Source organism: Tamandua tetradactyla, chromosome 14, assembly GCF_023851605.1.
Source record: "Tamandua tetradactyla isolate mTamTet1 chromosome 14, mTamTet1.pri, whole genome shotgun sequence".
Classification (NCBI taxonomy): Eukaryota; Metazoa; Chordata; class Mammalia; order Pilosa; family Myrmecophagidae; genus Tamandua; species Tamandua tetradactyla.
In genome coordinates this window covers 48,177,344-48,191,059 of record NC_135340.1, presented here as the reverse complement: position 1 = coordinate 48,191,059, position 13,716 = coordinate 48,177,344, and positions in this window count along the sequence as shown.

Here is a 13,716-nt window from a genome sequence, read left to right as displayed (position 1 = left end):
TCCTGGCAGTCACCTTGATTTCAGACTTCTAGCCTCCAGAACTGCGAGACAATAAACTTCTCTTATTTTAATCCACCAAATTTCCGGTACTTTGTACGGCAGCCCAAGAAGACTAAGACAGTGACCGTGCAGAGACCTCAAAGTGTGCTTTCCAACCTGAGAAAAAATGTCCATGACAAATGTTTTTACCCTTGTCATTTTCCATGTAGACCATTCTTAAGGTTCTAGAAAATACTTCTAAAACTACTTGTACTTGAAACATTCAAGACTACAATTGGAGAAAGAAAAGTTCCTTGAATATAAAGAAATTGCCATGGTTCCTCAAAGAGTTTTCGGAATTTCTTGATTATCTCTCAGGTTTAGGAGCTCATGGCTTCTAGAGCGTATGTGTTTGAAAAGGGGTATCTGGTTTATAATGGAGGTGGGGTTCCATGAAAATACATGCAAAATCGTGTGTGCATATGGTTTTGATCTGGAGAAAAACTTCAAAGTCTTAATCAATTCTCGAGAGGATTCAGCACAGCTTTTCTTTGCAAATCAGATCCCCCTTGCCTCTCTGGAGTTCTCATCCAGGCTTCCCATTTATCTCTTCCCAGATTAATCCTTCTTGTTATTTTCTGATCAAGCAAGTCTGAGCAGGGGCAACTCAGAGCTGATGTCCTGTGGTGGCGGCAGGCAGGCGGCGAGGCTGCTGGGAGCACTGCCATGAGTGGCCCCTGGGTGAGCTGTAAGCAACATGGACCGTGTTCCCCATGGCCAGCATCTCCAGGAAAGGGAAATGCAGGCAGCCCAGATATCACCCCTGTAGTCAAACTGACAAGGGAAAAACTGAATTGAGTGGAGCTTTTCCTGACTATTTCAAATATCTTTTTTTTTTCCATTCAGTTTCATTTTTTATTTCATGTTTAGGGAATCTTTTTTTTTTTTTTTTTTTTTGCTACCTTCCTTAGTTTCTGTCTCCATTACAACACCCTAACACTCTAATGGGATTTGTATGGGACAAACAGGAGGTATTGCTTCTGGTAGGCTAGGATTTTCTGTCCTGTTGATTGCTGGATTAATTTTTATTGAACACAGTCAGCTACCTGCAGAACCAGAAATCCAAGATACAATTCCAGCTCTAGGGGTTTATATTCTAATGAAAAGTAAAGACAGACAACATTATTTAAGCCCCCCCTGTTTCTTTTTCTTGCCAGTATTCACTTCTATTTCACTCCTTTAAGACAAGTCTACATAAGCAAAAAGTGGATGCTGAGATAACTTAGGGCCTAGAAACCTGTTATTAAGAAAAGAGCTGATTGCAACAGGCATCCTGGTTGGTGTGGAACAGGGGTAATTTCCACTGACTTGTTACAACAATCATACTCGAGTGATTATTCAGTTCTGAACTTTAAAAGAATCAAACATTTTTTTCAGATTCTTTCTGTTCTATCCCTATGTCAAATTAGGTTAAAGAAAGTCACATTCTTGAACTATATAGTAGCTTAACCCTGCACAGAAATCCCTTCACTGAAATATAATTCAGTACTACATGGTTTAATTTCATGAACAGATATTTTTTAAATAAGCATATGAAGAATGTGTCACTGTCTGTCATCGCCCATCATATAAGAATCCATACCATCATTTTTTTCAATGAATTAAAGCCTCTGCCCTCAAAGAAGTTCTTTCCTGACTATTCTGTTTCCTTTTATCAAACACTGAAAGCTAAGTAACCTGGGGTGTTTTCCTATTTATTGAGAGCAAAATTTAGTGCTCAAAGGAACTAATTCTTTCATGCCTGGATCAGTAACCAATATTTCTGAGCCACCATTTCCTCATCATGATACACAAGGCATGTCAAAGATGAGGATATTTAAGATTCCTTCCAGCTTTAAACCAGCCCTCATTCAACACACACACACACACACTCCCTTATATAATTTCTGAACCCTTGAGTGCCCTTATTAAAACATAAGCTGTATAAAAGCAGACCCCAAGTCTTTCTGGGTCACCTGTACACCCCTAGCTTCTAGCACATAAAAGAAGTGCAGGAAATACGTTTTGGGTGAATAAACTACCCTCGATTTTAGCAATACTTGTTTTCGCCAGATGATGCCTCCAACCCTTCCTGGGAAGGATGCAGGGGCTTTAAAATTCTCTTTTACCTACGTAGCTACAGTTAAAAATCTGCTGGGTCCCCCCACCCCCTCCCCACCTCGCGCCCCACCAACCCCTTTTTTCTCCCGTTAAACCCATTCTCTCGCATATCTTTTCCTAAAAGTCCTCAATTAAGATCTAAAAGGAAACACAGGGAGGAGGGGACGCGCGCAGGGGGCGCTGCTCAGAGAGTGCCCGGGGTCTGGTCCCAAGCCCCCGCCGCCTCCCAGGCTGCAGGCACGCAAGCAACAAACCTTCCTTGCTGCCCAGGCTAAAAATGTTCCACTGTCCCCCGAACGACAGGTGTCATCCTGAACACCTGGACAGAATGAAACAACCGCGGCCCCTTCTGCGCCTGAGATCACGGAAAGGGAGCGCGGGGAGGGAAAGTGCCACGTATAGGTGGCGGCTGCTGACTTTATTTTCCTCCTAATGAATCAGAGGCTTTTCCCTAGAAAGGTAAAGCTTTGCCAGAACACTCAAAGGTTGCGTTCGTGGATGAAAAGACAGTCGGGAGTTAAGGGGTAGAATGACGGGGGAAGGAATGGAAGAACGGGAAAGGAGATGGGAGGATTGATTTGTGCGGGGTTGATTTTATTGCTCTCAAACTCCGCCGGCAGCGCGGTCCTTCGGCGCATTTCATAGGCAATCCTGCCCTCTAGTGGCCAGTCAGGATGAGCGCAAGGTTCCAAGTTAAAATTAAGCAGCATTTTTGCTGTTTTGGATTTCACATCCAGTTTTAAGACGATCTTGTTTTAAAATCTTAAAACAAAAAGAATTGGCATTTTATGTAAAATCATAACTTCCGATAAAAAAGAACTCATGTTTGGCGGTTCCTCAAAAAGCTGAATATAGAATTGCCATACGACCCAGCAATACCATTGCTGGGAATCTACTCAAAGGAATTAAGGGCAAAAAATCAAACGGACATTTGCACACCAATGTTTATAGCAGCGTTATTTACAATTGCAAAGAGATGGAAACAGCCAAAATGTCCATCAACAGACGAGTGGCTAAACAAACTGTGGTATATACATACGATGGAATATCATGCAGCTTTAAGGCAGGATAAACTTATGAAGCATGTAATAACATGGATGGACCTAGAGAACATTATGCTGAGTGAGTCTAGCCAAAAACTAAAAGACAAATACTGTATGGTCCCAATGATGTGAATCGACACTCGAGAATAAACTTGGAATATGTCATTGGTAACAGAGTTCAGCAGGAGTTAGAAACAGGGTAAGATAATGGGTAATTGGAGCTGAGGGGATACAGACTGTGCAATAGGACTAGATACAAAAACTCAAAAATGGACAGCACAATAATACCTAATTGTAAAGTAATCATGTTAAAACACTGAATGAAGCTGCATCTGAGCTATAGGTTTTTGTTTTGTTTTGTTCTTACTATTATTACTTTTATTTTTTTCTCTATATTAACATTCTATATCTTTTTCTGTTGTGTTGCTAGTTCTTCTAAACCGATGCAAATGTACTAAGAAACGATGATCATGCATCTATGTGATGATGTTAAGAATTACTGGTTGCATATGTAGAATGGTATGATTTCTAAAAAAAAAAAAAAAAATGGACAGCACAATACTACCTAATCGTAATGTAATTATGTTAAAACACTGAATGAAGCTGCATCTGAGCTATAGTTGTTTTTTTCTTATATATTTTTGTATTTTTTATTTTTATTTTTATTTTTTCTCTATATTATCATTTTATTTCTTTTTCTGTTGTCTTGCTATTTCTTTTTCTAAATCGATGCATATGTACTAAGAAATGATGATCATACATCTATGTGATGATATTAAGAATTACTGATTGCATATGTAGAATGGAATGATTTCTAAATGTTGTGTTAATTAATTTTTTTTAATTAATAAAAAAAAAGAACTCATGTGACTTTTTATTTAAATTTTTTGTGTGTGCCTTTTCCTTTCTTCACTTATTTATCCGTGATGTCCCCTTTTATTTAAGCACCCAGTTTGGGGCCTTCCCAATAGATCCCCTGACTTTGCCCCTTTGGACTGACCGATGGAATCTTGGGCACTTCTCTTACATTTCAGGCACTGGCTGCTTGGGGAGCTGGTGGGAAAGGCATGGGATGGAAACTTGCCCTGTCTTCTTCATCCGCCTACAAGTCTCTCTCTCCTGCTTCCTCGCGTGGCTGGTTCCTTCCTACAGCTTTGAGGTGGTAACACATATGTAGGTGGATAAAGAGCTTGGAGAGCAGTTCTCCAGATAAGACACTAACAAGGACCCCTGTGCCCGTGGATAGGAGAAAGCATGGCTTCTCTGAGGAACTGGAAGAAGCCCCGTCGAGGGGGATAAAACAAGGAGAGGAGGGAAAGGTGAGGCTGGAGAGGTGAGCAGCAAACGGCCTTGTCAGTTGTTGTAAAGTCTAGACTTCAACTGGAGGACAGTGGAAAGCTGTTGAAAGATTGTGAGCAGAGAAATGATCATTCCAGCTGTGGTGTGAGGAACAGCAGAAGACTAATCAATGAGCTCAAAGAGGAGAATGTTGTAGTGACTGAGATGAGAGCTGATGGTGGTCTGAATGAGGAAGTGGTGTCTGAGGTGGAGAGGATGAATGGACTACTCAAGAGGGAGAATCAAAAAAGACCCATTTGGTTGGATGTGGGGGTGAGGGCAATAGAAGGAAAAAGATGATACCCAAGTTTCTTGTTTGAGCCCCTCAGTGTATGGTGGTTCCATCACTAATAGAGGGGGGAAATGGGGCAGAAAGATAATGAGATTTATTCTGGACATATTGTAGGACATGTCTGTGGATAATTAAGTAGAGATGATTGAGTGTCTTTGGACATGGGGATTGGAAGCTCAGGAGAACTATGGTGTAAAGATAAAGATTCAAGGGTCATCAACATTTATGATAGATGGAACCTGACAACCTGAAAATGCATAAAATACCCAGAAGATTTGGGAGCGAAAGAAAAAAGAAGACCTAGAATAATATATTATGGGATAACAATACGTGTAAAGGGCAAAAGAGGGGCTCACACAGGAGACTGAGAAGGAAAACGGGGTAGAAGGCAAATTCTTGGAAGCCAAAAGAAGAAAGTGTTTCAAGAAGGAGAGGGTGGTTGACTGTATTGAATTTTGCTGAGAAATAGATGAGGAAAGTTGGCAAGAAGGCATTCATAGGTGACCACGGTGAAAACAGGAGCAGTGGAGAGAATAAGAGGAGACAGATTGTTAACGGCTAATGCGTCAAAGGAAGATGGGAAAGTGGGGACAAAGTGTAGTCAGTTCTTAGGAAGTTTTGGCATGAGAGGAAAGCAAGAGATATGGTGACAGCAAGAGAGAAATGTCGGTTCAAAAGAGGGTTGTGTAACAAAATAAATAAATGAAATAAAAGAGAGTTGGGTTTTTTCATGGAAGAGATTTGAGTATGTATAAGTTCAATGGAAAGGAATGTATTATCCTCTTCATTTTGTAGCTACTCAGAGAGATTAAGTAGCTTGTCTTAAGGCTTTCAATCAGCAGAACTAGGTTTCAAACCCAGCTCTGTCAGCCTCCGAAGTCCTTGTTTTTAGCTATAAACATAAAAAGTAGACAACTCAATTCTAGGCACTTGCTTCCCACCAGAATTTACTAGATCTGAATCTTATGCCAATTAGTATTCGGGGGAAAAAAAAAAACCTGCCCTGTTTAATGGACCAGGAAACTAAAGCTAAAAGATGAGTGGCTGGTGTAAGCTTATACAGCTCACTAGTGGCAAATCTCACCTCTGGCAGAATTCAGTGCTCTTTATTATCTTTTATTCTACCTCTCGTATCATTTCGGTTTGGTTTAGAAGCAGATTTGGAGTTGGAAAGTAAAGCCTAAAGTATTCTTGATCTGACAACTGATTGAGTTCTGTTACTTAGAATTGTCATATGAATATTGATGTCACTCTTTGTGAGGCTAATGTGGTCTAAAAACTCTGCTTAGCATGCTAACTTGTAAATAAGGACAATTCTGAAGATCCATGTCTTCCCTCGAATATATTACATTTCCAGTAAATATCATCAGCATTGGCATCTTTTCAACTCAGCCTCGTTTGGTGTTATTCACCTGGTTAAACAAATGTGCAATTATCACCAAAGTTATCCTCAGGGAAAGGACTGTATCATTTTTTGCATTTCTTTTTGGCTTACCCAGAAGTTAAGTCAGATCGGATAATTAAGAGAATTTTTTTAAACTAGAGGTGTAAAACCATAAGCAAATAGAAAATGACGATATACAAAATTGTGCAATAGAGAAGGTCAACATTTGGGGTAACACAGAACTGGGTGTAGTCTGTGCCTGCATCCAGTTCAGTTCAGTGGCACTGTGGTTGAGGACAGGGGAGGTAGGAAGTGGGTGAGAGGATCCATCCGGACAGGACAGTCCTTAGCACCACCCGTGCACCTCCCAGGTGATCCTACCTGCACCCACGCCCTTGCCTCAGATCCAGCTTTTGGGTGATCTAAACTAAAACTCTACTTATTCAGCACATATGCTCCAAAATCAGATCACTTAGTTTCAAATAATAATTGCACTTGTATGGATTTTGTGAGAGTTGCTTAGCTTCCCTAAATCTCTTGGTAAAATGGAAATGTTCATAGTACCTATTCTTAACAGTAGGGGCCAAGAATTCCATCATGAGAACAGGGTCTGGGTCTCTCTTGCTTGCTGTTGTATTTCCACCTAGCCTAGTGCAGCGCACAGAGGAGCGGCTCAGAAAATATTTGTTGAATGAATGAATGAATGAATGCTACCTTAGAGAGAAGTAGAAAGGGGAGCCTTTCTTTCATTGAAAGGAAGCTCCACTAAAACTGTAAGACAGGAAGTAGAATAACAAAATGAACTTTTGACCCACTTTGTCATATACTGAAAGGCACATTCTGGCAGACAAATTTGTTCAGTGCTGTGTAATTGTCATCAGTGTTTCACTTAATATTTTAATGAGCTGAGCAACTGACATCCTCACTGAACACATGCCTTTTGTGACTCTTGTTGCTAAGCAAAAAAGTGTATAAAAAGCTTGTTGTCCTTAAAAAAAAAAAATCCTTAAAACATAAATACATCCCAACTGCCACTTGGATTTTTACAGAGACGATTACTGTCATCCTTCCTTCTTCCTTTACAAGCCAGCTCTTTTCATCTTTTTCTTCTATCCTCTCAGAGTTGCAGAGTTGGGCCCCAGACTCCTATGCTGGTTCCCGGATTTACAGCGATTTTTCTGAGCCAGGACATGTCTCCCAGGACAGGCAATGCTGCATTTAGCTGTTTCTCTTCTCTCTTCTCCCCAGCGATATTTATAGATTTACTTTAATATTCCTTCTTCTTCTCCTTCAGCTGACATTATTTCTCTCTATCTAAATCTTTTCTCTGTGTGCTCCATGCTATCCTTTTTTCTCTTTCTCTTTTATCTTCCTTCATTCTGTCTTTCTGTTTCATCTCTCTGAGGATAGATTTTGGGTTGGAGACCCCAGGAAGATCAAAAGGTAATTCTAGAGAACAAGAGAGGCTGGTAATGGGGTTCTAAATTAGAGGGTAGCAGCAGCAAGGTAAATACACTTTAAGTAATGTGGTTTTTACACTATTTCTTTGTCAGCCCTTGGACATAAGCAATATGATTTCCCCATGGCACAGATGGGAAAACTGAGGACTCAGAGGTAGAATAACCCATGAAAGGTCTCCTAAGATTTGTACCCAGGCAGTGGGACTCCAAAGCCCACTCTTAACACTGTGCTCCACTATCTCTCTTGAGTTCAGATTTAAGGGATGAATATGAGTTGCCTGAATAAATAAAGGAGAGGGTAAGATATTCTAGGTGGCAGGTACAGCATTGGACAAAGGCCTAACATAGTGAACTGACTTTGCAAGTTTGGAGAACCATTATGTCCACAGGGAAGTGAATAGGAAACAAACAACAGCAACATAGCAAACTCCAGAGAACTTGGTATGACACAGTCTGGATATGGGAAAAAACTTAGGGTTCATATTTAGAAGACTTGGATTGAAATGACAGCTCCATTCCTTGCAGGGAACTATTTAACCTCTCTAAGCCTCTATTTCGTCATCTATAAAACTTGGATGGCACGTATTTCACAATTCAATGGCAAAGAATTAAATGAGAAAAGCTTTGTAAACTGTAAGTGCTACACAAATATCTTCCACCCTCCTGTCTTCTCTCCTGTAAGTGAAAGTCGGTTTCAGAATAGGGGCTCAGGAAGCAACTGTCCCATAAAAGACGTCTGGAGCCTGGGAAAATTTTTGCAAATGCCTTCAGTCTAGGAGTTATTTTTTTCTAGCCTGAAGTCTGGGAAGTTTATGAGACCCATCCTATCCCAGCAGCACGAAGAAAATGGTTTTGCCAAAAGGCATTAGTCAAGCATTTTTCTCCTAGAGGAAAGTTGCACCTTTAACCTCCAGCGTTTTATGGATTTTGTAAAATACGATAAGGACAGAAATGACTAAAATCAAGCAACGCCAGACTCTATATCTTAAAAACTGAGGCTAGAGAAAATACAGAGAACCACTGAATTTGTCTGTCAGCTGTAGTCAAAGAACATGGTATGGGATGTAGGCGCAGCAAGGGGCTGGAGAGTGAGATGCGTGGATGAGGGAATAATCCATTTCCAGCCGGTTGGAAGAAGGCATCCAAGCCCTTCCAGCCACCACTGGCTTTCAATGCAGGTGATAATTTGGAGCCATTTGCAAGCTGAGAAAACTTCCCCGGCAGAAAATTCATTCTGTCCCATGTTGGCGGCCCTTCCCCATCCCGAAAGGCTCTATTCTAGGAGACAAGGATACAGCAGTATCAGAGCAGGTCACAGCTCACCTGGAGCTTACATTCTAGGGCCCAGTTTCAGGGGTGGGGTGCAGGTGGGTGGAGAGAGAGGTTCAAACAATAAATGAACTCGATAATTTCGGATAGACTGCTAAGTGACACCTAGAGGTATTCAATATTGGTTAACCAAATGGATGGCTGAATGAGGCGTAGGGTTCTCACTTCTCACCTGTCCTCACTGGAAGTGCCATTTCAAACATTCGTTCACATTCATTCAGTCACTCAGCAAACAGTTCTCCTCGGATATCTCTTATGTGTCAGACACTGTGCTAGGTGCTGGGGATATAAAGACAAACACAAATCCCAGATACACAGTCATCCTTTTATTGAAGAATCAGCTTCTGTTGTCTCTACTTACTCTATCTTCTACCAATTTTGTCCACTTTTAGGTTCCCCCTGAATGTATCTTCTGCTGGGAGAGGCCTGCAGAGCTCCGGAGGCCCAGGCTTCCCCTTTAGGAGAAGTGAGGGATGACATTTTCACAAGGCAGGTCATTCCCCGCCAGAGTTCCCCACTGCCCTCAGTCTCATGTTGAATGAATGATGAAGATGAAGATTAATCAGGCAGCGCTGTGGACAGTTCTCTCCAAAGCATGCACACACACATGCTGTTTAATCAGTGGCTGGATGACCCAACCAAAGAATATACTAGAATTCCAGAAGTCTGACCCCCTGTAGAGGGGAGTGGGAAACCAACACAGAGTGAGTCTTCCTGGCTGCTTGTTTCCACAGATCAAGGATCAGTGCTTGACTGCCATGCAGGGATCTTCAATGACCATACAATCACACAAGGACACATGCAAATAATTAGGATGACTTTGGCTCTCTTGTTATCAATATTTAAGATATTCAAGGAAACAAGTTTAGCCAATTCTGTGGTGTCCTTCCTTCTATGAATCCCATGATCCTTTGGGGAAAAGTCTGACCTTTCTTCCCAAGATTTAGAGTCTCTTCTGGATATGCTGAACCTCTTCATTTATTATTTTTTTTTTAGTAAAGAGTACTTCCTGAGTAAATAAATAAGACCATTGAATTTCTGATTTCGAAATTGTGATGAGAGAAGGCTGAATTTACAAGTTGTTTAGAGGCTTGGAAGACGGAGAACCACCCAGCTGAGTAGCCTGAAGAGTTGAGAAGGAAAACATGGGTGATGAGAAAGGAAAATAATCAACCTCAGAGGCTGGGTAGGGAGCAATTAAAAACACACGCGACTGAAGAAGAACGAGCACACTGTGTCCAGCTGAAAATTGTTGTCAATCTTCTCTCTCCAAGGAAGATGCTTTAATATGCAAGAATAAATGAATGTGTCAAATGGGGCTGCAAACACTTGCAAAAGATTATTATTGCACAGCGGGACAGCACAGTTCTCTCTCCTTTGAGCTAGGTGGCGGTGACAGGAAGAAGGGATCTAAACCAGGTTTTTAAATTTAAGCCAAGAGGCCTTCTAGAGGAAAGTCAGTCCTTCAATCTAAGACATAAATAAACAAGCCGCCATCTTGGACCAAGTACTTGAAAACATGATGAGGCAAATTTGCTTTGAGTTGGTGGGTTGAGGTTGATAAAGTGGGCCTAGAGTCAGTTTCCCTGACCCAACTCCATTTGCTTTTTAATAAAGGGCTGTAATCGCTTTCTTCCTAATCTCCACCATTTCCCACCACCCCACCCCACCTCCACTGCCCACCCCCATGTACACACTGCCCTCCCTCCCAGGGATTAATGCAACTGTGTCTTTAGCTTGCCAAGATATCACCCTGGCCTCTGACTCAGTGTCGGTTTTGTATCCCAAGAACTAGCAAATTGCTTTTTTCCAGATGTGCTTTTCTTTGATTTCTTACTATGGTTTTTCTTCAAATGGAGGGAACCTGATTTTTATTTGAAATTTGCATATATCATCATAGGCCAACAGTGAGATCAGTAATGTGACTGATATAAATTTTCTATTCTCATTCAACTTTACATCTTATTATTATTATCGTGGATTTTGATAAGTTTGCAAGAGGATTTTTACTGCGTTTTGTTTTGGCTACTAAGGTGAACTGAATTATGACTTAAGCGCTTCTTCAGGATGGAAAATTCCATCGTGAGCCCTAAGTTCAGTGCTCGGAACAGGAACGCCAGCCCAGTTTTGGATACTTGGGGGAAGTTGATGTGGTCCTGCACAGAAGGGGGAGGCCCTGAATACAAGCATTCCTCAGATCGATGTCTCTGGATCAGGCTTCGTGACAGAGCAAATCACGCGTAGACGCCTTGTTTTGAAAAATGCAATGGAATCAAGCCTGGAGGAGAAAAAACTGACAACGGGAAGGACTGGTTTATCTTCAGCGCTCAGCACAGTGCCTGGCATGGAGAAAATGTTCTACAAATGCTATTTTGAATGAGCGACGGTGCCATTATCTTCATTGGTACCTTCATCAAGCATTCTAACAAAACATCAAAAGTTGAAAGCACTGTTTTATTCAAAGCTTTCAATTTCTCTTACTAATGAATATTTTGACAGAGTTCCCTATGGATGGCAGAATGAACTCACTGAACCCTCCTATGCTCTAATCTCACTTTCATGTTGAAACGCTGAGGGATCCCTCCCCTGTAAACCCACTGGGGTTGGGGGAGCTCCCCTGTCCTGGCCTTGGCTTGCACGGACCCTAATATGTTCCACAGCCCCTCATTGCATCTGCTGTTCTCTGCAGAATAGCAGTGACATGTCTCAGGTCCAGAGAAACAAAGGTCTGGAAAATGTACAAACCACCTCCATCTCCTGAATAATAAAATGTCAGAGACAAAATATGGGTAAAGGAGAACGGATGGTTTTCTATTGGTATTCGCTGTGCTGTGTGGTTTTGTTTTGTTTAGTTTTAGAATTCCTTGTTTGGAATGTGAGTGTTGAACTTTTATGCTTCAAAAAAATCTGTACTTGGAAATATTTTTTTACTTAAAAGGACCAAAACCGCTCATAGCTTATGCCCACGTAGGGGCTGACTAGCCCTCTCCTGTCTTTGCTTCTTTGAAAATATTAAATATGTTTGGCCTGAGTGCCACCTAGACCCTTGAACACACTCGTCCCTTCTGAAATGAAAGTGAAGTAGAGAGAGGAGGAGAATGCACGAAAGAAGAAATGCACAGACCTCAGCGGGTCAAGGCTGGCTTTATTAGAGAGCTTGAGAAGGACGGCCTGAGGAGCAGTCAAGCTGACAGAACCAAGATCTGTGCTAAGAGAAGGGACTGTGGCATGTTTATAGAGCAGGGTTTATTGAAACCAAGAAAAATAAAAAACGAAAGAACAATGTCTTCTGTGGTTCCACTTCTGTAGTTTAGCATTTGGTATGCTTCAGAGATTGTTAGGAATAGGCAGGTGGGGCGCTCCAGTTTGCCAGGTGAGTGAAGTTCAATCAGCCACAACAGGTTAGGTCAGTTAGTTCCATCACCTCCACACCCACCTTGAAGCCAGGCTTGATATTTCATTGCATTTTAAAGAGAAAGAGAAGAAAAATTCAAATTTCCAAAGTGTTAAAGTTTAGTCTGTATTTTTTGAAGAACAGTCTAGAAAGATAGAGATGTACTATGGCACAGCAAAATTTTATCAAGAAATACCAACCACTGATCTTCCTCTCTCTATACCAGTGATTCTCAAAACTATCACAGGCCCACCTAGACTCATTGAATCAAATTTCTGGGAAGAAAGACCAGGTTTCCTGGTTTTAAACTCTCCCCAGTGATTCTAATGTGAAATAAAAGTTGAAAACACTCAAGTTTCTCCCCTCCCCACATCCCTTTTCTTATGCAAAACAATTTAGCTTTTTTTGTTCCAAAATGATATCCCCATCCCTTTACCCCACTCCGCAAACCAAGACTCCTCATTAAGATCCATCCTCTTTAGAAGGCTTAAAAACTGAAGTGGAAATACCGTTTTCCCCATCACAATTAATTTTCTTCTTCTCAGGTGTAGAATCAGCATCTTTTAAGAATGAACATGGTGTGTCTCCTTTTACTCAGTCCAGGAGGTAGAACATACAGCAAGGAACTCGATGTGGTATTTTACAGTGATGGTCCTTGGCCTAGGGTTTGAGAGACACACTCGTGGGTTTTCTTGCAGGCAGAAAGATTTGCACTTGAGTCCTGCTAGTAGGTGGCTGAATATCCTCTTTGCAATTATGCCGAAGAGAGGAGTGTCTGCATTCCTTTGGCAAATTCTAAAAATGCTGAACAAAGATAACAGCAAAAGTATCAATTAGCTGGTCTGGGAGGAGAAGCCAGCAGGGCAGATTCCTCCTTTGCATTCTCCTTCTCTTTATTACCTTTCTCCTCTATTAATTGCTGCATTTCTAAACTTAGGAAAGGCAATGGGCTGCAGTAGAAAAGACAGGGCTTTGGGTCAGTCAGAGTTAAATCCCTCCAAAAACACCAAGAATTCTACTCAAACTGGTTCAGAGTTCTCAACGATAGTACACAGAAGAATCCCCTAGGGAGCTCTTAAAAAAAATAAATATATAACTCCTGGAGCTTTTCATTCACTGGGTCTGGAAAGGGATTCACACATCTGGGATTTTTAAATGCTGCACACATACACACACACACACACACACACACACACACACACACACACACACACGTCCCTCAGCAGCCGCAGGTCTCTCCTCTCTGCCTGTACTTCATTCCTGTCTGGGAGAGCTGCCTCCTTGGTTGCTCTATCATGGCACCAGAGGGTCTGTGGCTTTGGTTTACATGGGCACCA